The following is a 15,630-nucleotide window of genomic DNA, read 5'->3' as shown; positions in this document are numbered from 1 at the left end:
TCCACGGTTTACGCCTCCGGTCATATTCTCGCGGTGCTTAGGCGAAGCCTGTGCGGATAACATCACCATCACCGTCACCACGCTGTCGTGCTGACAAAACTCATCTACTCCTTTGACCCTCTGTTTGATCAAGAGCTCAAGGGACGTCATCACGCTGAACGTGTGCAGAACTCGGAGGTGCCATACGTTCGGTACTTGATCGGTCGGAACAAGAAGACGTTCTACTACATCAACCGCGTTAAGCAAATGCTTCTGCTTTCGGTCTATGAGGGTACGTGGACACTCTCTCCCCCTCTTAGTGCTATGCATCTCCTAGATAGATCTTGCGTGAGTGTAGGATTTTTTTTGAAATTGCATGCTACGTTTCCCAACAGTGGTATCAGATCCAGGTCTATGCGTAGATGATATGCACAAGTAGAACACAGAGAGTTGTGGGCAGTGATCATCATACTGCTTACTACCAATGTCTTATTTTGATTTGGTGGTATTGTTGGATGAAGTGGCCCGGACCAACCTTACATGACCATGTTCATGAGACCGGTTCCGCCGACAGACATGCAACTAGTTTTGCATAAAGGTGACTGGCGGGTGTCTGTTTCTCCAACTTTTGTTGAATCGAATTTGACTACGGTCGGTCCTTGTGAAGGTTAAAACAACAAACTTGATAGGGCCATTTGCATTTCTGCCCCTAACTCGAACCACCTACTCAGATTTGCCCCTAATTTCAAAGCATGATCAAATTTGCCCCTCTGCCGTTAAGTCACTACTCAGAAATGCCCTTCCGTCCAGTCAAAGGCCTTTGACTGTCAAAGGCCCATGTGTACTATAGCAGACGGAAAGTGCTACAGTATTGTACGGAAGGGCATTTTTGAGTAGTGACTTAACGGCGGAGGGGCAAATTTGAGCATGCTTCAAAATTAGGGGCAAATCTGAGTAGTGGGTTCGAGTTAGGGGAACAAATGTAAATGTCCCAACTTGATAAATCACCATTGTGGTTTTTGTGCCGTAGGTAAGTACGGTTCTTGGTAGAAGCCCGTAGCAGCAACGTAAAACTTGCAACAACAAAGTAGAGGACGTCTAACTTGTTTTTGCAGGGCATGTTGTGATGTGATATGGCCAAGAAAAGATGTGATATACGTTGTTGTATGAGATGATTATGTTTTGTAAAAGTTATCAGCAACTGGCAGGAGCCTTATGGTTTTCACTTTATTGTATGAAATACAAACGCCATGTAATTGCTTTATTTTATCACTAAGCGGTAGCGATAGTCATAGAAGCAATAGTTGGCGAGATGACCACGATGCTACGATGGTGATCAAGGTGTCAAGTCGGTGATGGTGGAGATCATGACGTTGCTTTGGTGATGGAGATCAAAAGCACAAGATGATGATGGCCATATCATGTCACATATTTTGATTGCATGTTATGTTTATCTTTTTGCATCTTATTTTACTTAGTACGACGTTAGCATTATAAGATGATCCCTTAACTAAATTTCAAGGTATAAGTGTTCTCCCCGAGTATGCACCATTGCGAAAGTTCTTCGTGCTGAGACACCACATGATGATCGGGTGTGATAGGCTCTACGTTCAAATAAAATGGGTGCAAGCCAGTTTTGCACATGCAGAATACTCGGGTTAAACTTGACAAGCCTAGCATGTACAGACATGGCCTCGGAACACTAGAGATCGAAAGGTTGAACGTGAATCATATAGTGGATACGATCAACATAGATATGTTCACCATTGATGCCTACTCCATCTCACGTGATGATCGGACGTGGTTTAGTTGATTTGCATCACGTATCATTTAGATTACTTGAGGGATGTCTATCTAAGTGGTAGTTCTTAAGTAATTTGATTAATTGGACTTAATTTATCATGAACTTAGTCCTGATAGTATTTGCAAATTATGTTGTAGATCAATAGCTCGCGTTGTAGCTCTCCTTTGTTTTTTGATATGTTCCTAGAGAAAACTAAGTTGAAAGATGATAGTAGCAATGATGCGGACTGGGTTGATGATCTGAGGTTTATCCTCATTGCCGCATAGAAGAATTATGTCCTTGATACTCCGCTAGGTGACAGACCTATTGCAGGAGCAGATGTAGACGTTGTGAACGTTTGGCTATCTCAATATGATGACTACTTTTAGTGCACCATGCTTTACGACTTAAAACCGGGACTTCAAAAACGTTTTGAACGCCACAGAGCATATGAGATGTTCGAAGAGCTGAAATTGGTATTTTAGACTCGTGCCCGTGTAGAGAGGTATGAGACCTCTGACAAGTACTTCACCTAAAAGATGGAGGAGAATAAGCTCAGCTAGTTAGCATGTGCTCAGAATGTCTGGGTACTACAATCACTTGAATCAAGTGGGAGTTAATCTTCCAAATAAGATAGTGATTGACAGAGTTCTCTAGACACCATCACCAAGTTACTAGAACTTCGTGATGAACTATAATATGCAAGGGATGAGGAAAGTGATTCCCGAGCTCTTTGTGATGCTGAAATCGATGAAGGTAGAAATCAAGAAAAAGCATCATGTGTTGATGATTAAACAAGACCAGTAGTTTCAAGAAAAGGGCAAAGGGAAAGAAAGGGAACTTCAAGAAGAACGGCAAGCAAGTAGTCACTCCCATGAAGAAGCCCAAAGCTGGATCTAAGCCTGAAACTTAGTGCTTGTACTGCAAAGGAAATGGTCACTGGAAGCGGAACTACCCCAAATATTTGGCGGATAAGAAGGATGGCAAAGTGAACAAAGGTATATTTGATATACATGTTATCAATATGTACCTTACTAGTGCTCATAGTAACCCTTGTGTATTTGATACATGTTAGGTTGCTAAGATTAGTAACTTGAAACATGAGTTGCAGAATAAATAGAAGCTAGTTAAGGATGAAGTGACGATGTGTGTTGGAAGTGGTTCCAAGATTGATATGATCATCATCGCACACTCCCTATACTTTCAGGATTAGTGTTGAACCTAAATAAATGTTATTTGGTGTTTGCATTGAGCATGGATATTATAGATCATGTTCATTGCAATACGGTTATTCATTTAAGACAGAGAATAATTGTTATTCTGTTTACATCAGTAAAACCTTCTATGGCCATACACCCAATGTTAATGGTTTATTGAATCTCGATCGTAGTGTTACACATATTCATAATATTGATGCCAAAAGATGCAAAGTTGATAATGATAGTGCAACATACTTGTGGCACTGCTGTTTAGGTCATATTGGTGTAAAGCGCATGAAGAAACTCCATGCGGATGGACTTTTGGAATCACTTTATTATGAATGATTTGGTACTTGCGAACCGTGCCTTATGGGCAAGATGACTAAAACCCCGTTCTCCGGAACAATGGAACGAGCTAATGACTTATTGGAAATAATACGTACCGATGTATGCGGTCCGATGAGTGTTGAGGCTCATGGCAGGTATCATTATTTTCTGACCTTCACAGATGATTTGAGCAGATATAGGTATATCTACTTAATGAAACACAAGTTTGAAACGTTTGGAAAGTTCAAAAAATTTCATAGTGAAGTGGAGAATCATCGTAACAAGAAAATAAAGTTTCTACATCTGATCGCAGAGGTGAATATTTGAGTTACGAGTTTGGCCTTCATTTAAAACAAATGTGGAATCATTTCACAGCTCACGCCACCTGGAACACCACAGCGTAATGGCATGTCCGAACGTCATGACCGTACTTTATTAGATATGGTGCGATCTATGATGTCCCTTAACCGATTTACCACTATCATTATGGGGTTATGCATTAGAGACAAATGCATTCACGTTAAAAAGGGCACCGTATGAATTATGGTTTGGCAAGAAATCTAAGCTGTGATTTCTTAAAGTTTGGGGATGCGATGCTTATGTCAAAAGGCTTCACCCTGATAAGCTCGAACCCAAATCGGAGAAGTGCGTCTTCATAGGATACCCTAAGGAAACAATTGGGTACACCTTCTACCATAGATCCGAAGGCAAAATATTTGTTGCCAAAAATGGAACCTTTCTAGATAAGGAGTTTCTCTCGAGAGAAGTGAGTGGGAGGAAAATAGAACTTGATGAGGTAATTGTACCTTCTCTCGAATTGGAAAGTGGCACATCAGTGAAATCCGTTCCCGTGATGCCTACATCAACTAGAGAGGAAGCTAATGATGATGATCATGAAACTTCAGATCAAGTTACTACCAAACCTCGTAGGTCAACTAGAGCACATTCTGCACCAGAGTGGTACGGTAATACTGTCCTGGAAGTCATGTTACCAGATCATGACGAACCTACGAACTATGAGGAAGCAACAATGAGCCTGGATTCCGATAAATGGTTTGAGGCCATGAAATCTAAGATAGGATCCATATATAAGAACAAAGTGTGAACTTTGGTGGACTTGCCCGATGATCGGCAAGCCATTGAGAATAAATGGATCTTCAAGAGGAAGACGAACGCTGATGGTAGTGTTACTATCTTCAAAGCTCAAATTGTCGAAAAAGGTTTTCGACAAGTTCAAGGTGTTGACTACGATGAGAGTTTCTCACTCATATCGATGCTTAAGTCTGTCCGAATCATGTTAGCAATTGCCGCATTTTATGAAATCTGGCAAATGGATATCAAAACTGCATTCCTTAATGGATTTATTAAAGAAGAGTTGTATATGATACAACAAGAAGGTTTTGTCAATCCAAAAGGTGCTAACAAAATGTGCAAGCTCCAACGATCCATCTATGGACTGGTGCAAGCATCTCAGAGTTCGAATATACGATTTGATGAATTGATCAAAGCATATAGTTTTATACAGACTTGTGGTGAAACCTGTATTTACAAGAAAGTGAGTGGGAGTGCTACAACCGTTCTGATAAGTATATGTGAATGACATATTGTTGATCGGAAATGATGTATAATTTTCTAGAAAGCATAAAGGAGTGTTTGAAAGGAGTTTTTCAAAGAAAGACCTTGGTGAAGCTGCTTACATATTGGGCATCAAAATATATAGAGATAGATCAAGATGCTTGATAAGACTTTCGATGAGTACATACCTTGATAAGATTTTGAAGGAGTTCAAAATGGATTAGTCAAAGAAGGAGTTCTTGCCTGTGTTGTAAGGTATGAAGTTGAGTAAGACTCAAAACCCTACCACGACAGAAGATAGAGAGGGAATGAAAGTCATTCCCTATGCCTTAGCCATAGTTCTATAAAGTATGATATGTTGTGTACTAGACTGTTGTATGCCTTGCCATGAGTTTGGCGAGGGGGTACAATAGTGATCTAGGAGTAGATTACTAGACAACGGTCAAAATTATCCTTAGAGGACTATGGAAATGTTTCTCGGTTATGGAGGTGATAAAGAGTTCATCGTAAAGAGTTACGTCGATGCAAGCTTTTACACCGATCCAGATGACTCTAAATCTCAATCTTGATACATATTGCAAGTGGGAGCAATCAGCTAGAGTAGCTCCATGCAGGACATTATAGACATAGAACTTTGCGAAATACATAAGGATCTGAATATGGCAGACCCGTTGACTAAACCTCTCTCACATGCAAAACATGATCACACCTTAGTACTTGATATGTCTCCAATGTATCTATAATTTTTTATTGTTCCATGCTGTTATATTATCATTCTCGTATGTTTTACAATCATTTTATAGTCATTTTATATCATTTTTTGGTACTAACCTATTGACATAGTGCTTAGTCCCAGTTGCTGTTTTCTGCATGGTTTTACATCGCAGGAAATCAATACCAAATGGAGTCCAAACGCAGCGAAACTTTTTGTGGATCTTTTTGGGCCAGAAGACATCCATTGGGCCAGGAACGCACCTGAGGGAGCTCCGAGGGGAGCAAAACCCACCAGGGCGCGCCTGGGGCCCCAGGTACGCCCGGTGGGTTGTGCCCTCCTCATTGGCCTCCCGCACCGCCTCTTTGCTCTATAAATACCCCAATATTCCAGAAACCCTGGGGAGTCGATGAAAATCAATTCTAGCCACTGCAAAGTCCAGAAACACCAGATCCAATCTAGACACCATCACAGAGGGGTGCATCATGTCCATTGGTGCCTCTCCAATGATGCGTGAGTAGTTCTTTGTAGACCTACAGGTCCGTAGTTAGTAGCTAGATGGATTCCTCTCTATCTCTTGATTATCAATACAATGGTCTCTTGGAGATCCATATGATTTAAGTCTTTTTGCGGTGTGTTTGTTGGGATCCGATGAACTTTCAGTTTATGATCAGTTCTATGTTTTTATCCATGAAAGTTACTTGAGTCTTCTTTGATCTCTTATATGCATGATTGATTATAGCCTCTATTTCTTCTTCGATATTTGGGTTTTGTTTGGCCAACTTGATCTATTTATCTTGCAATGGGAAGAGGTGCTCTGTGATGGGTTCGATCTTACGCTGCTTGATCCCAGTGACAGAAAGGGAAACAACATGTATGTATCATTGCTATTAAGGATAACAAGATGGGGTCTATTTCTACATAAATAGATCTTGTCTACATCATGTCATCGTTCTTATTGCATTACTCCATTTTTCCATGAACTTAATACACTAGATGCATGCTGGATAGCGATCGATGTGTGGAGTAATAGTAGTAGATGCAGGCAGGAGTCGGTCTACTAATCTTGTACGTGATGCCTATATAATGATCATTGCCTGGATATCGTCATGATTATTTGAAGTTCTATCAATTGCCCAACAGTAACTGTTTTCCCACCGTTTGCTAATTTTCTCGAGAGAAGCCACTAGTTAAACCTATGGCCCCCAGGATTTTTTTCATGATATTTGCCTTTGCAATCTATTTTCCTTTGCTTTCATTTTTAGATCTATTAAACCAAAAATACAAAAATACCTTGCTGCAATTTATTTGTTCCGCGATCTATTTATCCTATCTACCACAATTATCTCACGTTATCTTTCCTACTTGAGGCGCCTTACCCGAAAGGGATTGAAAACCTCTTTAACACGTCGGGTTGCGAGTATTTGTTATTTGTGTGCAGGGGCTGTTTACGTGGTGTGAGGAGGTTCTCCTACTGGTTCGATTACCTTGGTCTCATCACCGAGGGAAATACCTACCGTCGCTATACTGCATCATTCCTTCCTATTTGGGAAAATACCGACATAGTTCTAGGAGACATGAGTAGTACCGCTTGATGTACATCAGCGGTAGTACTGCACACCTCCAGCGGTAGCACTGCCCAGCCAAAAACTCGAAGACTTGACAGAAAAAGGCTTAGCTCAAAGAACAAGAAGACACGAAGAGGCGAGGGAGCAAACACAAAGGCAGAAAAACGCCCATGAGAGGACAAGAAACAAAAACACACAAATCTCAAAGAGAGGGCGATGGCTGAGGCCACCTATGTTTGAGTCAAGTGGTATGGCACCGGGAAGATTTTAACCTTGGGCCCATGACCAAAACTCATCTTTGAATCACAAGTACCATAAAAAATGGCTAATGTGAAAGACGTGATTAATTTATGCATAATGGGGGGAGGAAGAGTTCATTGAGAGAACAATACTCCCCCTTTGTCCATGCCTACACCTAAACAAGACATCAAGATGAGTATGGTGGGGTGTGCAAAGGTTCAAGCCACATTGATCAAATCAATGATATTTAGCTCATGCCTTAACTCGCGAAATCTTGCTTCATCCAAGGGCTTCGTGAAAATATCTGCAAGGTTATCATGAGTGTTGACATAGTTGAGCTCTATCTCCCCTCACCTAATGTGATCCCGGATGAAGTGATACAGAATTTCGATATACTTTGTCTTGAAGTGTTGCACCGGATTGAGAGAAATCTTGATGGCACTTTCATTATCACACTAAAGATGCACTTTGTCACAAATGACACCGTAATCCTTTAAATTTTGCCTCATCCATAGAAGTTGAGCACAACAACTACCGGCGGCCACAAACTCTGCTTCCTGGACGCGGGAGACACACAACTTTGCTTCTTAGAAGACCAACTCACCAAAGAGCAACCAAGAAATTGGCACCCTCCGGAAGTTGACTTCCTATCCACTTTGTCTCCTGCCCAATCCAAGTCCGAATAGCCCATAAGTTTGAAGTTATCACCTCTTGGGTACCATAAGCCAAAGTTTGGGGTATGATTCAAATATCAGAAGATTCGCTTGACTGCCACATAGTGGCATTCCTTAGGTGCGGCTTGAAACGGTGCACAAATTCCCACACTCAACATGATATCCGGTCTAGATGCACAAAGGTAAAGCAAGGAGCCAATCATGGAACGATATACCTTTTGATCCACCGCTTTACCTTTGGGATCAATGTCGAGTTGGCATTTGATGGGCATTGGACTGGAAGCCGACTTGACATCACTTAGCTTGAATCTCTTGAGCATGTATTGAGTGTATTTGCGTTGGTCGATGAAGGTTCCTTCTATTCTTTGTTTTATTTCAAACCCGATAAAGAACATCAACTATCCCATCATGGACATCTTGAACTTCGAGGTCATGAGAGCGGCAAATTCCTCATTGAAAGCTTTGTTAGGAGAACCAAAGATAATATCATCAACATATAGTTGGCATACAAACAACTCCCCTTTGAAATTCTTAGTAAAAAGAGTGGGGTTGATTTTCCCAATTTCAAACCCATGATCTTGCAACAACTCGGTAAGGTGCTCATACCACACACGTGGGGCTTGATTATGGCCATAGAGTGCCTTATCGAGTTGGTACACATGATTGGGGAACTTGGGATCATCAAACCCCGGGGGTGATGCCTACTACACAACCTTCTTCTTGTAGACGTTATTGGGCCTCCAAGTGCAGAGGTTTGTAGGACAATAGAAAATTTCCCTCAAGTGGATGACCTAACTTTTATCAATCCGTGGGTGGCGTAGGATGAAGATGGTCTCTCTCAAACAGCCCTGCAACCAAATAACAAAGAGTCTCTTGTGTCCCCAACACACCCAATACAATGGTAAATTGTATAGGTGCACTAGTTCGGCAAAGAGATGGTGATACAGGTGCAATATGGATGGTAGATATAGGTTTTTGTAATCTGAAAATATAAAAAACAGCAAGGTAACTAATGATAAAAGTGAGCGTAAATGGTATTGCAATGCTAGGAAACAAGGCCTAAGGTTCATACTTTCACTAGTGCAAGTTCTCTCAACAATAATAATATATCTGGATCATATAACTATCCCTCAACATGCAACAAAGAGTCACTCCAAAGTCACTAATAGCGGAGAACAAATGAAGAGATTATTGTAGGGTACGAAACCACCTCAAAGTTATCCTTTTTGATCGATCTATTCAAGAGTCCGTAGTAAAATAACACAAATCTATTCTTTTCGTTCGATGAATCATAGAGTTTGTACTAGAATAACACCTTAAGACACAAATCAACCAAAACCCTAATGTCACCTAGATACTCCAATATCACCTCAAGTATCCGTGGGCATGATTATACAATATGCATCACACAATCTCAGATTCATTTATTCAACCAACACAAAGTACTTCAAAGAGTTCCCCAAAGTTTCTACCGGAGAGTCAAGATGAAAACGTGTGCCAACCCCTATGCATAAGTTCATTGAACCCGCAAGTTGATCACCAAAACATACATCAAGTAGATCACGTGAATATCCCATTGTCACCACAGATAAGCACGGCAAGACATACATCAAGTGTTCTCAAATCCTTAAAGACTCAATCCGACAAGGCAACTTCAAGGGGAAAACACAATTGATCACAAGAGAGTAGAGGGGGAGAAACATCATAAGATCCAACTATAATAGCAAAACTCACGATACATCAAGATCGTATCACCTCAAGAAAACGAGAGAGAGAGATCAAACACATAGCTACTGGTACATACCCTCAGCCCCGAGGGTGAACTACTCCCTCCTCGTCATGGAGAGCGTCGGGATGATGAAGATGTCCACCGGTGAGGGATCCCCCCTTCGGCAGGGTGCCGGAACAGGGTCCCGATTGGTTTTTTGTGGCTACAGAGGCTTGCTGCGGCCGAACTCCCGATCTATTGTGCTCCTCGATGTTTTTAGCGTATATAGGCATGTATAGGCAAAAGAAGTCGGTCAGGGGAGCCACAAGGGCCTCACGAGGGTGGGGGGCGCGCCCAGGGGGGTAGGGCGCGCTGAGGGAGTCCTGGATTAGGGGGTATCCGGACAGCCGGACTATACATTTTGGCCAGACTATTGAAGCGTGAAGATACAAGACTCAAGACTTCGGCCCGTGTCCGGATGGGACTCTCCTTTATGTGGAAGACAAGCTTGGCGATCCGGATATTATATTTCCTTCCTTGTAACCGACTCCATGTAATCCCTAGCCCTCTCCGATGTCTATATAAACCGGAGAGGATGGTCCTTAGAAGGCCGATCACATTTACAATCATACCATCATAGGCTAGTTCCTAGGGTTTAGCCTCTACGATCTCATGGTAGATCTACTCTTGTACTACTCATATCTTCAATATTAATCAAGGAGGAAGTAGGGTTTTACCTCCATCGAGAGGGCCTGAACCTGGGTAAACATTGTGTCCCTTGCTTCCTGTTACCATCAGCCTAAGACGCACAGATCGGGACCCCCTACCCGAGATCCGCCGGTTTTGACACCAACATTGGTGCTTTCATTGAGAGTTCCTCTGTGTCATCGCTTCTAGGCTTGATGGCATCTTCAATCGCCAACAACACGGTCTAGGGTGAGACTTTTCTCCCCGGACAGATCTTTGTGTTTGGCGGCTTCGTGCTACGGGCCAATTCTCTTGATCATCTAGAGCAGATCGACAGCTACGCCCCTGGCCACCAGATCCGGTTCGGAAACTTGAACTACACAGCGGATATTCGCGGAGACTTGATCTTCGACGGATTCGGGCCTATGCCTGGAGCGCCGGACAGTCACGATGAGCACGGCCTAGACCTGCTATCGGACAATGCTCGGGGCATCACCTCTGCAGTAGCCCCGGACCTAAATCCGGAGCAGGTTGCGTTGCCCAAGGACGGAGGGGTGGACCCCGCCCCGGAGGCCGCATACCCATCGACGCTGGAGCCGAACACGGGTCTCTCCCCTGCGGAGGCCTGTAACCCTGGGTCCCCGGACTCGTATCCGGTTGTTGGTTCCGGTTTGCGCACCCTCGATCCAGCCGAGCCAGGTTGGGCTCCGGTTATGGAGTTTACCGCGGTGGACATGTTTCAGCACTCGCCCTTTGGCGACATGCGGAACTCATTAAAGTCTCTCTCTTTGCCAGGAGGCTCAGGGCCGAACTATGTCCAGCTCGAGTGGGAAGCAGGTGACGAAGGAATTCGCTGCCCACCCACTGCCCACTTTGTTGCCACGGTCGATGATTTAACCGACGTGCTTTACTTCGACTCCGAAGACATCGACGGTATGGACGACGATGCAGGAGACGTACAGGAGCCATCGCTCACAGGGCGGTGGACAGCCACCTCTTCATACGATATATATGGTGGACACTCCAAAAGAAACTAATGGCGATGAGGCAACAGAGGATAACCCCTCCAAGAAGAAAGCAAAGCATGGGCGTCGCCAGCGCCGCTCCAAGCCCCGCCAAGGCAATACCAGCACCGGAGACGAAAACAATCCGGACGGTGCCGACAATGAATACAACCCCGATCAGCCCGCCTTCGAGCGGGCCGAGCAGGAAGATGGGCAGGATAGCCCATACGAACAGGCCACAGATGGGTACCCGAAGGAGGACAACTACATGCCCCCTCCGAGGACGAGATTAGCCTCGACGACGACGAGTTTGGCGTGCCTGAGGACCCCGTGGAGCAGGAGCGCTTCAAGCGCCGGCTTATTGCTACTGCGAGGAGCCTGAAGAAGCAGCAGCAGCAGCTTCAAGATGATCAAGATCTGCTCACAGATAGATGGACAGAAGTCCTGGCAGCCGAGGAATATGGACTCGAGTGCCACACGGCTGACCGGCCACCTCGAGGTCGGGATAAAATGGCATATCAGCCCGAATACTAGCCTGCACCCCCGCGCCAGTTTACTACGGCCTGGGGCAAAACTCAGGACCTGCACGATAGATTGGATAACACCGCAGGACAACCAAGATCGATCTACGGATCATGGGGGCGCGCTGCAGCACACGACAATGACCGTCGTACCGGATATACTAACAACAAATCCGATCGGGCCAAATACAACCAGTCAGATGCAGTCGGACTGCGTGGCGACATAGCCCGGCACAGAGGCACCACACACCCCCTCTGCTTCACCGATGAAGTGATGGATCATGAATTCCCAGAAGGGTTTAAACCCATAAACATCGAATCATACGATGGCACAACAGACCCTGCGGTATGGATTGAAGATTTCCTTCTCCACACCCACATGGCCCGCGGAGACGATCTACATGCCATCAAGTATCTTCCCCTTAAGCTCAAAGGACCCGCCTGGCACTGGCTAAACAGCCTGCCTGCTGTGACACTCCAAAATTTTAATTTGGCCTTTATCAAAAACTTTGTGGTTTTCTTTGAAAAGAGGCCATTTAATTTTTTCAGATAACCTTCCTCTTAAAAACTTCCTTTGCTTTGGCAAGGATTTTTTTTTTCAAACATTGGGGTTTGAATCTTTTGAAACTTCTTCTCTGTTGGTCCCCTCTCAAATTTATTTTTGGAGTTTAATTTTTTTCTTTTAAATTGAAACTCCATGAAAATTTGGGATTTTCATATCTTGGAACCACCCATGACTTGGCATTTTTGCCCATGTGGTAAAACCCCTCCAAAACCTCCCCTACTCCTTGTGATCAACCTAAGTTCTCTGTCTCAACTAATCCAAATAAGTTTTGGATTTTATTCTAATCATTTTTCCTCTCAAATCAATTCTGAAAATTATTTGGAGCCTGAGTGATTTTCAAAGCAAGTACCCTTTTGCATTTGAGTTTTGACCTCAAACCAACTCTCCTGGATAGTCCTTTGTACCCACAACCCAGAACCATCTTGATCCACTCCTCCTCTTTTCAAATTTTTCGAAATTCAGTCTCTGCAAGTTTGGACCAGATTTGCCAAATTTGATGAAATTCATATCTACACTCCTCCAAAAATTCCACCAAAATTCAGGCAGCCTTCTTGAGCAATGAGAAGCCACTCCACCAAAAATCAGCTCAAGGAAAAATCCCCAGAGGCCAAAAACATTCTGTCGAACACCTGAGCTGCACTATTCCTTTGCAAATTCAGAAAGTTCAGAGATTCAGTTATCTTTTCTTCCTTCGTCAGATTCGGTCACGCGGCCACAGTGCGCCCTGGCGCGTTGCACGCAGCCTCTTCTCCCTGGCCAGCACCCCGCACGCACGCTTGGCCGATTCCTGGCGTCGGTAGCAGCGAGCCTCGCCGGCGTTGGAAGCTTCTGCGGTGGCTGCACCTCCCGTGGCGGCCAACAAGGGCCCGAGCCCTCTCGCCACGCCACCCGGCGCCGCCCGACACCCCCTGGCTCTCCGCGTGTCCCTGCCGTGCCAGCGCACGCCCGTGGCACCGTCGCCGTGGCCCGGCAAGCACGGAACGTGCTCCCTGCCGCCGACGGGCCGCGCCACCCCCGTTCCGTCGAGCTCACCCATAGCACCAAGTCCCAGCCCGTTTAGCGCCTAAATGGGACTGGTGGACCTCAACGACGATGCCCAAGCCCCTAATCCCACTTCACATCCCCGGCACCGCCGTAATCACTCGCCGGAGATCCCCGTTCAAGGCAACCGCCTCGGGCCGCCTATAAAAAGGGCCCCCGAGCTCACCCTCGTGCACGTATCATCCCCACTCCTCACCAACACCCCGCCAGGCCACTCGGAGGACCTCGAGGAGGTCTCCTCCCCCAACTCCGGCCGCCCCGATCCGCCTCGGCCTCCACCACGATTCGCTCCGGTGAGGCCATCTCCGGCGCCCAAACCCCATCCGTTACCCTCTCTAGCTACCAGGAGCCTAACCCCCTCTTCAATTTGACCTCTGCAGCCCTCTCCGACGAGCCCCTCGACCACCCGAGCCGCCGTCCGCCGGAGCAAAGCTCGCCGTCGACGTGGTACTCGCCGGCAACCACCACCACCACCAACCGACGCGGAATGGCGCCCTGATCACGGAGGTACCCTCCGATCCCCCTGCCTCGCCGTGGATCGCCGCCGGCGACCACCACGGCTCTCGGGCGCCGACGAGCTTCGCCCCCCCCCTTTTGAAGTTCAAACCTGACGAGTGGGACCCCACCGTCAGCCTCTCTGCCCTCTCTGGTTGAATCGTTTTCTGGAAGCGCCTTCGGGCAAAATGCGTTTTCTCTTTGGGCTGGCGTAGTTCTGCCGAATCGTTTTCTGTTTTTATAAGCTAGCCCCTGGAAATCTTCTGTTTCATTACAGATGAGTCCCTGGACAAAAACCCTTATAACTTTTAAAAAGAAAAGTATTTTTGATTGATTCTTTTTCTGTTCTCTTTAAAATTTTGTCTAGTTTTTTATCAGATTTATTTGAATAATATTTGAAATACTTGCTGTGCACCCCTTGGTATTTACGATAGCGCATATATTTTCTTTATACCGTAGATACCGAAGGAGGTGACGGAGCCGCAAACTTCACCGAGCTAGGCTCCGACTACTCTGAACCAGGCAAGCATGTTTGAACTTTTGATATGATGAGTGTCTTGGCATGTTTTGCATTTAGTTAGTTTCATAGCATGTTGAGAAGCATATCGATGAACGTTATTTTATGTGATAATGAGGTAAGTGAGTTCGATGATCCATAAGTGGATGGATGTGAGTATGAATGGCCATGTGTTGGCATGAGGATGGGTGAGATGGCAGTGTCGTAGCATGCCAGTCTTATGCCAGACTATGTGACTTCAGTGTCAAACCGTATCGGTCCAGTTCCTCTCATTTCCTTCCCTGTACTACCACATGTTTTCCGCAAGGAATATGGTTTAGTAAGTTGCAAACCGCTTTCATGGTACACACCAAAGAGGAGAGGCCGTGATGATGGTTCCATGGCCCTGGATTAAAGCCAGTCATCCGGTCAGGGGGCATGGGTGTTTCCGGTTGGGACCGAGAGGGGGGCACCCCTTAGAGCGCGCGTATATAAATTTGATCCCATGCTATTCGAGATTGTGATCTCCCCGTCTCAAAAGTTTTTCTTGGACGATGTCTAGGGTGATTCCTAGCATAGAGAGGTAGGATGGGTGTGTACTTGTTAGCTGTGTTTTTTTTCCGAAATACCGTAAACGAAACTAGTCCTTCGTGACTACGGAAATCCGTTGGCTGTGGGAAAAATTTTGTACAAACTCTGCAGAGTCATATATTCCTCCAAATCATCTATTCCATGTCCATATTCGTATTATCTTATCCTAATCAAATGTCAGTTTTGATGGCAGAGACCCCGGTGATTCGTATGAGTGCTAACTCCGGTTAAATGATTATTCCTGTGGATGGACTAACCCATTTATTCTCATGGATTAAATGTTTATTATGAGTATATTTTACTTGTAAATAAAAGCCCTTTCTGTGATGTCGCCCCGACGTCCGACTGTGGCATTTCTTTTCAAGCCCTTTCTGTGATGTCGCCCCGACGTCCGACTGTGGCATTTCTTTTAAAGCCCTCTCTGTGATGTCGCCCCGACGTCCGACTGTGGCATTTCTTTTAAAG

The sequence above is a fragment of the Triticum dicoccoides genome, chromosome 1B, assembly GCF_002162155.2.
Source record: "Triticum dicoccoides isolate Atlit2015 ecotype Zavitan chromosome 1B, WEW_v2.0, whole genome shotgun sequence".
Lineage (NCBI taxonomy): Eukaryota > Viridiplantae > Streptophyta > Magnoliopsida > Poales > Poaceae > Triticum > Triticum dicoccoides.
The sequence above is the reverse complement of the archived record's forward strand: the minus strand, read 5'-3'. Positions refer to the sequence as shown.